The following is a 9,379-nucleotide window of genomic DNA, read 5'->3' on the forward strand; positions in this document are numbered from 1 at the left end:
TTATAAGTGTAGTTGTTAACCGGTCAGAATGAAAAATTGTTATTGTTTGTTGTTTTTAGTACCAGAGTACCTAAGGGGAGCAATCAGGAACTGAGGCCCATTATGCTAGGTGCTATTCAGCTATTCAGTGAAAGGCAAGTCCCTGTCTTAGGGAACTCACAGTCTAGATTATTACCTTATGCAATACATGGATGAAATAAAGGAGGGAAACAGTGGTGGGTGAGATGCAGCAACAAGAGTTATTTTCAGTTTCTGAAGAAATAGTTCATATTTACATGTCTAGGCATAAGAATTCAGAGAAATGGGCTTTTTATCATACCATGAAAGTTAATCCATAAACCGTGGCAGAAAACAGTCAAAATGAAACTGTCAATTGAAACTTTTGTATTTTGGCATATTTGCACATGAAATTGTTCTATCTGCTTGCTTCTCAATTTCTTCAACAGGTATGCACTCTTACATTTTCTACACTATGGGCACATCTACACATGATGCTGTGTAGCTGTAGCATCCATGGGTGTCATCTACACATGACTAGTAGCTACTTTGCTGTAGTGGCACACTCCCCCTTTATAGTGTGCTGCTACAGCAAAATAGCTGCTAAAATAACCATGCAGTATGTGTATGGCACAATAAGGGTAGTTACTGAGCCACACTCTCATAATAAAGGAAGTACTAAAGGAAGTAGTAAAGCACAATGAAGTAAGAACATCACTGTAGGGCAACATGTAGACATGCCCTATGCTTATATACTTAATTCCCTTTGTTGATACACACGTTTTTGCCTTTTAATTTTTTTAGCAGGCTGCCAGCTGTCTGTAAATTTACAGGCAGAACATCAAAAAACAGGCTAAAAGCACCTGTCTGTAAAGTCCATAAAAAATTAAACAGTCTGTAAACCCTCCCCCCAAACAAACAAACAAACAAACTAAGCCACTGGGAGCTTGACTGAAGATTGCTTGTGGGAAAGAAGCTTGAGGTAAGAATTTAGGCTAGGAACAGATATTCAAAAAGCCTGAGCCTATATTGATTCAACCTTTGCAGGTAAATTTAACCTGGCTAGGATGAACCCGTTTGTATCCAGACAGACATTCTCTCTGGACTGAGGAAATGCAGGCATATGCCTGCAGTGGCTCAGGCCAGAAACTGGGGGGTACTAGATCAGCCCTCCCTTCCCTTCATCAGTGCTGAGCTGAGAGGGGCATGGCCAGCCCCCCGGCAGGACACTCTGATTAGGGACGTCTGCCTGCACCATTCCAGGCTTTTCCCCACTGGCTGCTCAAGGGGCGGGACTGTTGCCAGACCCCAGGCTCCTGCCAGCACTCTGAGGCAAGGAGGAGGAGGAAGGGTGCAGTGAATGCATCTGTTGATAATACAGAGCTTTTCAATCTCCCTCTCCCTGCCTCTTTATACTGTCTGCAGCAAACTGACAGGCAAGCAAGCCAGCAGAAAGCTGATAACCAGGGATCCTGTTTTTTTCTGATTTATTAAAATCCCCAATTTTTGTTTAGAAAAGGTAACCCCAAATCCACATTTCCCCATGATTTAAATGAAACAACACTATGCACACACACATACATGTGCACACATGTGCACACATACATACATACATACATACATATATATATGTGTGTATGTGTATATGTGTGTATACATATATGTGTGTGTGTATGGATGTGTGTGTATAGTGATGTTTCATTTTAATTATGGAAACATGTAGAGTTGGAGTTACTTTTTGTTAACTGAAAACTGGGGATTTTTTTAAATCAGAGAAAACCAGGATCCCTGTTGATAACAGTGTTTATCACCTCACCAGCAAAACAATAGCCTCTCTCCATTAGTTCAAACTTTTCTTAAACAGCTTACCAGCTGACCTGTTGATTAGCTCCAAAAAGCCCTGAGTGGTCACTGTTCTGTCTGCCTGTCCCAGTGAAATTGGACACACACACACACACACACACACACACACACACACACACACACACTTCTGGGCATTAGTTAGCATACCGCATGCCTAGGGTCCATGGGGCTGGGGTCTGTGCTGTGGGAGATGGGAGGGAGGGAGAGGGGATTCCTACTTGAGCAGCAAGCAGTGAGGGGAGGAGAGGAAGGCAGAGGGAAGCCAGGCAGACCCTGCTGTGCCTGCAGTCTCTGCTGGAGCTTCAGTGAGGGAGCAGAGGGAGGGCCAGCTTTGCTGTGGAGCAGAGAGCCCTGCCCAGCCCAGAGGGCATGCTGGGATGATGGGGGAGTCTGATTTATCTTAAACCAGCAAGGGGTCTGGTTCAGACATTGCATTAACTGGTTTGAACCAAAGCAGTTAAGTCTGATACTACATTCAACCAGGTTTATCTCAAACCGTTTTCAGCCTTTTTCAAACTGGTTTATGTACACTGAAAATCTGTTCCATTACTGGTTTAAACTGGGTTTTGATCACTTAAAACAGTTTATGTGTAATGTCTGTCCCTAGCCTTAAGGACAGACAGAGCAAACCAGCACTACTTGGTGTCTGAACAAGAGAGCAGCACCCTACATGGAGTATTCTCTTTGGGCTTTCTAGCCCACAAGAGCCTCTGTATCTCCCCCTACCCCAGCTATGTGCTGCTGCTGCATCTGATTACCTACATATAACACAGCTGGGTTGCAGGTAGGCAGACAGTAGCCCTTCTTTGGGGATCTGTTCTGGGATCAGGGGTTGGGAAGGGCAAGGCTAAGGCAGAGGAAGACAGCACACCACAGGGTTCATTTGGGGGATATTAGGATGTAGGGGTGAGTAGGCAGCCCCTGGGATGGAGGTAACATGTTGTAAAACCATTGCTGCAGTCAAGCAGGATTACCAACCTAAGAAAACATATTTTACTGATAATCTATAAGCTTTTTACTGACAACTAAGCTTTTTTACCATAAATTTGAATGCAGGCTTTGTCTAGGGCCTGGTAGAAGGGTAAAATACACATCAGCAAAGAGTTTGGTTGTAAGTAAAATGTTGCAGATTGCAGTACCAGCATTTGTCTTCTGTTAGCAACTCTGATAATCAGGTATAAATGTACCTAAGTGAAAAACACCAGTGCTCTTTTATGTTGAGATATAAAGTGGAAATGGAAAATTGTGATTAAAGCTTGAATTCTGCCATGTTGAGGTAAAAATTTGGGGCTCAGCTACTCATACAACTCTCTTTCAGAAACAAGAAGTATAAAGATTGGTGATTTAGAAAGAAAATATTCCTAAAACAGTTCGGAAAGCTTGTTCATTATGCATGCATTTTAATGATTCAGGAACTAGCAACAGTCACTAGAAGTGAGGTAGGGAGTACACAGACAAGCTTTATTTCAGCACATTAGGGATATTTTAGGTGTGTTGCTAAACACATTGATTTTTATTAAAGAGGTGAGCAATGACAATAAAGAAGTAGATAAAGTGGAAGGTCTTGGGTTTGGATCTGAACTACTAATGAAAAAACCCGACGAATTGATATTTGCAGTTTTTAGACTGTTTGCATGTTACGTGTGATGGCTTCCTCTGAATGTTCTAACAAGTAAGGGCACCTATATTTGTGTAACAAGGATGCTCTGATGCACTAGAATTACAGCATGTTGGAGCACACTTGATTAATCAAGTCTACCAGGTCTACCTGCCAAAACAGCAAATCTTAAATTCTTAAATTATTTTTTTCAGAATAAGAGCATAGGACTTATGATACTGGTTCAGACTAAGGGTCCATCCAGCCCAGTAGCCTTTCTCTAACAGTGGCATATTTTAGAGCAGTGGTGGGCAACTTTTGGCACAAGTGCCATAAATGGTACAGGAAAACTCTGTGGCACACAGCATATGAGGGAGGGACAGGCAGCACATAAGCAGATAGGGCAGGAAGCAGAGGGCAGAGCAGGAGATCAAACAGGAGCAAAGGGCAGGAAGCTGTAAGCAGAGGAGGAGATCTGGCAGAGAGTGCCGAGAAGGGAACAGAAATCCAAGCAGCAGAATCAGCAAAGGAAGGGGATTGGAGCTAATTTTGCTACACTGGACAAAGAGTTTGGCCCCAACTATTTTAGAGAAGGAGTATAAGAAACTAGGTAGAGTGATCTATCCCACATTATATCCTCCTAGACTAGGGAGAATATTTACACACAAACCTATTAAAGTGATCAGAAACTTTTAAACCTGTAACAGAACAGATGTTCAGTGCACATAGACCAGTTTGAAAATGGCTGAAACCAGTTTGAGATGAGCCTGGTTGAATGTAGTATCAGACTTAACTGATTAGGGTCAAACCAGTTTATGCAACGTCTGTCCCAGACCCCTTGCTGGTTTAAGATAAACCAGACTCCCCCATCATCCCAGCATGCTCTCTGGGCTGGGCAGGGCTCTCTGCTCCACATCAGAGCTGGCCCCTCCCCTCTGCTCCCATTCTGAAGCTCCAGCAGAGACTGCAGGCACAGCAGGGTCTGCCTAGCTCCCCGCTGCCATACCCCCCACCCCACAACTGCTCACTTCTGAGCAGGAATCCCCCCCTCCCTCCCATCTCCCCTACCACAGACCCCAGCCCCATGGACCATAGGCATGTGGTATGCTAGCTAATGCTGAGAGGTGTCTGTGTCTGTCTCTTTCCAATTTCACTGGGACAGGCAGACAGGACCATGACTGCTTAGGGCTGTTTGGAATGAACCAACAGGTCAGCCAGTAAGCTGTTTAAGAACAGTTTGATGTAATGGAGAGAGCCTATCGTTTTGCTGATGAGGTGATAATCACTGTTATCAGTCCCCTGCTGGCTTGTTTTCTGTCAGTTTTCTGCAGACCGTATAAAGAAGCAGGGAGAGGGAGACTGAAATGTTCGATATCATCAACAGATGCATGCACTGCACCCCCACTCCCTTGCTTCAGAATGCTAGCAGGGGGCTGGGGGCTGGCAACACTCCCACCCCTTCAGCAACCAGTGGAGAAAAGTCTGTGATGATGCAGGAGGACCTCCCTAATCAAAGCATCCTGCTGGGGCCTGGCCATGCTCCCACTCAGCTCAGTACTGTGGAAGGGAAGGCTGCTCTAGCACCCCCCTGCTTCTAGCCTGAGTTGCTGCAGGCATGTGCCTGAATTTCCTCAGTCCAGAGAGAATATCTCCCAGTTACAGACTGGTTCAGCCTAGCCAGGTTAGACTAACCTGCAAAGATTGAATCAATTCAGGCTCGGGCTTTTTGAATGTCTGTCCCTAGCCCCAGGCACCTTGATTAAGACAAATTCTACACTGTTGTGTGTAATAGTCACTGACTATTGATAAATGGTGAATTTCAGAGTTATAACTTTGACGGCTTGTATTGAAAACTGATTTCTAAGAGTTACTTATCCAGTTAGAAGCATCTGAGCTTTGTGATAAATGAAACAGTTCAGATTTCTAATACTGGGTAATTCCAATTAACTGATTGTAAACAGGAAACAGACTAAGATTTATTCATATAATTTGTTAAGTTTTAAAATATATAGTGACCACATTTAAGGAAATTTCAATCTGCTTCTAGTAAATTGATGAAGAGGGAAAAATACTGACATATTGAAGTTAAATAAATAAATTATTTCACGCAGCTCAACTGACCATAAAGCCCTGATTATGGTCTTTCAAGCATGACGGATGAATTTTGTTTTCTTCAGGAAGTCATGAGGTACTAGTCATTAGGGCTGTGCGAAGCAGTCTCTCTTTGATTCGGATTGAGCCCACATCAGGGACAGTCATTCAATTTGTTGATTCGGATCACTGTCCCTGATTTGATTCGGCTGAATCAGAATCTGAAGATTTGATGCTGATTCAGAGAATCAGTGATTTGGACATACATACAGCTTTAAACGTTTTTTCTACATACCTCGAGGTAGCCGGGATGCATGGAGCATCCCATAGGAGTGTGGTGGGGGGGCCCTCCATGCACTCAGTGGTGAACCAAGAAGTAGACCAGAAATACTTCTGGTCCACTTCTGGGTCTGCTGGGGAGCACGCTGGGGGACCCCCCTGCACTGCCCCAGCTCGGTGATCGGCCCTAGGAGGACCCCGGGTGCTCTCTCCCAGACCCAGGAGGCATCAGGCACCGAGCTGAGGGGGTGCCGGGGGCCCCCCCAGCGCGCTCTTCAGCAGACCCGGAAGTGGACTGGAAGTGCTTCTGGTCCACTTCCAGGTCTACTGCTGAGTGCGCTGAAGAGCCCCCTGTGCTTATGTGGGATACTCCATGCGCCCCAGCATTGCAGCGATCACAAGCCCCTACTGCCTAGAGGTATGTAGAAAAAACATTTAAAGCTCTCTCTCTGTCTGAATCTCCAAATCTTTCCAAATCTCTCTGAATCAATTCGGAGCGTTCCAATTTGATTTGGAGAGATTTGGATTTGGAGATTCAGCCACCGAATCAGGCTGAATCTGATGAATTGAATCAGAGACTGAAACTTCACACAGGCCTACTAGGCATTCCTTAAACAGAGGAATGGTCGAGCATCAAACAGTATGGTCTAGCCTATTTAAAGCCATTTCAGTATTATACATTTTGGAAAAGGATAGAATAAATCAGACTGCTCTCTATTAGTTCTGGACTGTATAAATGACCTTATTGTTAAACTATTTTTCCAATTTCTTCATACAAGCGGGTGAAAATGAAAGAGTTGGCCGCGGGTGAAAATTAAAGAGTGTGCCCGTAGTGTTCTGGTTTATGTCCATGCATTACAGCTGGGCAATTCATAGTTCATATAGGAACAATCCACTGTTCAACTGGAAATAGAACAGAGTCAGATTAAGAAAACAAAGGCTAAGGAAATTGATCAAGGACCATGGGGCCAAGAGATGGTATTTATATCCCTAATAGGCAATCAAAGTCTTCCACTGCTAGCTGCTGCAAAGTACAGCACTGAATACAACTTTCAGATTCTTTCCAATGGTGAACTTACATTTTTTGATATCCAGAGCTATGGAAATTTGTTCCCAAGACCATTGGTGCACCTACACAAGTTGCTTTACTCGAGATTACAGCAAATTACTGCACAGTACGTATCATCATCTACATGTGCAGATGCTTACTATGCAGTAATTTGCTTTAATTGCAAGTAAATTTGCTAACTGTAAATACAAGTAGCAAATTTATTCAGGGGTAATTTTTGTGCAGTACAGCATATGTAGATGGCTGCCTGCTGCAGGGGTGGGCTTCATCACCAGAGCCCGGGGACACACACACACACACACACACACACACACACACACGACTATGTCCCCCTGCCCTGACAGCAGGGGGCTCCCAGCCCCTGCTCTGTGATCAGATGGCTAGTGGGTGTGGGAGCAGACTTCTGCCATGAGCAACAAATCTGCTCCCATTTCTCCGGACGTGCAGGTGCCTGCTTGTGGGGGGTTTAATCTACAGTAAATTACTCTAGAATAAGCACACCCCAGAGAATTTGCACGTGTAGACATGCCCACTGATAATTTATGTTCAACAGTTCTTTCCTCTTGTGATGGAGACTTAGTCAGGGGTCTCCTTTGTAGTAAGCATCTGAGTGCAACTTGAAGTTTTGTGAGTTCACTTTAGTTGAACAATAAACATAGTAAAAATGCTGTGAGATTCTGCAGGTTTTTGATTATTGTGGGTAGCCATATTATGATCTCAGGATGGGGGAGAAAGACAACAGATCAAATAAATATGTACTGGTTCATACCAAGGCTATTACAAATATTTAGGTAACTGTCCAGAATCTGCCTTGGATACACTTATTTTCTGGATCTTTCTACCCAGCTAACTACCCAGGGAAATAGCACCTGAAGTGCATGATACACTGAATCAGAACTTAACTTGTTTTTTGAAGCTTACTGCTGTACTGGATACATTTTTTCCATTAGGAACTGATTGGGAATTAATTACAGACTTCCCTCTTGTAGGTAACAGTGGATGTTTCTATAATGCCTTTTTGATAACTATCTTCTAATCTTCTGATATGCAACTAGAACAAAAGTACAGAAACCCAATGTGTTAGTAAATTAATCATAGAATATTTTTTTATTATTCTAATAATTTCCTAATGGGAGATTGCACATAACTTTATAAAAGAGAACCTAGATGTGAAGCAGACAACTTTAAGTCATTTACATAAAAGGAAGGAAAAAATAAGCCAAGAAAATTTGAAAAGTTTAAAAGGGAGAGGATTATATCTGATTAGGTAAATCCAGTGATCAAGCACCATAACATGCTGCATATATAATAAACTTCATTGAAACCAACCAAATTAACAATGCCATTATTAGGGCATTGTACATTATGTTGCAAAATCTTCAAGACACTATGAAAATTGTCATTTTCTATAAGGGCAGAATGACAGAAATGGAATCCTCAGGCAGGGCAATAAGACAAAGTGTACTGCCTATGTTCAGTCTATGCTGAGACTAGTCCTTTATGAAACATTATATTTGATTTTTAAACTCTCTAAGTTTTTCAAAATTGAATTGCCAAATTCCTTGACGCATGCTTTCATGTTATCACTCTTTCAGTAAATTCCAGATTCTTTTTATGGCAGGCTCTTTAACATTTGCTCTAATCTCTTTCTTTGTTTACCTGAGGCCTGTCTCTATGTGAAACTGAATCATGCCCTCTGCTGGGATACAGGAGCAAAGTGAAAAATCATCTCTGAGAGAAGAAAGTGATAAAAAATTAAATTGTAGCATTCATCTAGCTTTTTCTAATGGCATTTAGAGCTGTTATATAATGTCTTCATTATGGAGGAAGGATAGATAGAAGAATAAGTGAAGTACAGTCCCTCATTAGGAAGAGCTCAATAGGTAGTTGAATATTTTTTCAAATACATTCTGCTTTGCTTTATTTTCATATAAATATTTGATTAATTTTATCTTCTATTATTCATCCTATTTACAAAGCATGTTGAATAATTTACACATATATCCATTTAATAATTTCAAAATGTTTAAAAAATATATTTCCCTTCCTAATTTGCCCTATATATATAGGTATTAAGTTTAACAATCAGATTATTTTGATTTACTACATGAGCTAGGATTATTTAATAAAAATTATATTTAAATCTGTATAGCTTCATTTAAGTAAAAAATATTTTCTAAAATATAATTTTCTGTAAAATAAGAAATGGTTATTCCTATCCTTGCATTGAATTTAGCAGAGTACTTATCTATCCAATGCTTATGCATTTTGCAACTGTGTAAGATAAGGAACCAGTGGAATAACTTATTAATGGGTCTAGTGGTTTTTCTATTATATCAGCTCTTTGAATAGTCTTCTAAGAGATGCTTTAGTTTAGCCAGAAGTTAAGGTGTCAGTAATGCAGGTGTTGGAGGTATGGGGGTGTTAGGTGTGTCTCAGAGCCTGTAGAAATAAGTGACCCCAACAAAAAGTGTGGGAAAGAG

General features: G+C 41.9%; 1 protein-coding gene across 1 annotated transcript in view; it reads left to right on the top strand.

The window, feature by feature from the left end:
* Window positions 1-9,379, top strand: part of GRXCR1 (glutaredoxin and cysteine rich domain containing 1) — a 92,530-nt gene that overhangs the window by 46,157 nt on the left and 36,994 nt on the right. The gene's annotated exons all lie outside the window — the stretch shown is intronic.

The sequence above is a fragment of the Alligator sinensis genome, unplaced genomic scaffold (assembly GCF_000455745.1).
Source record: "Alligator sinensis unplaced genomic scaffold, ASM45574v1 scaffold58_2, whole genome shotgun sequence".
NCBI classification, from domain to species: Eukaryota; Metazoa; Chordata; order Crocodylia; family Alligatoridae; genus Alligator; species Alligator sinensis.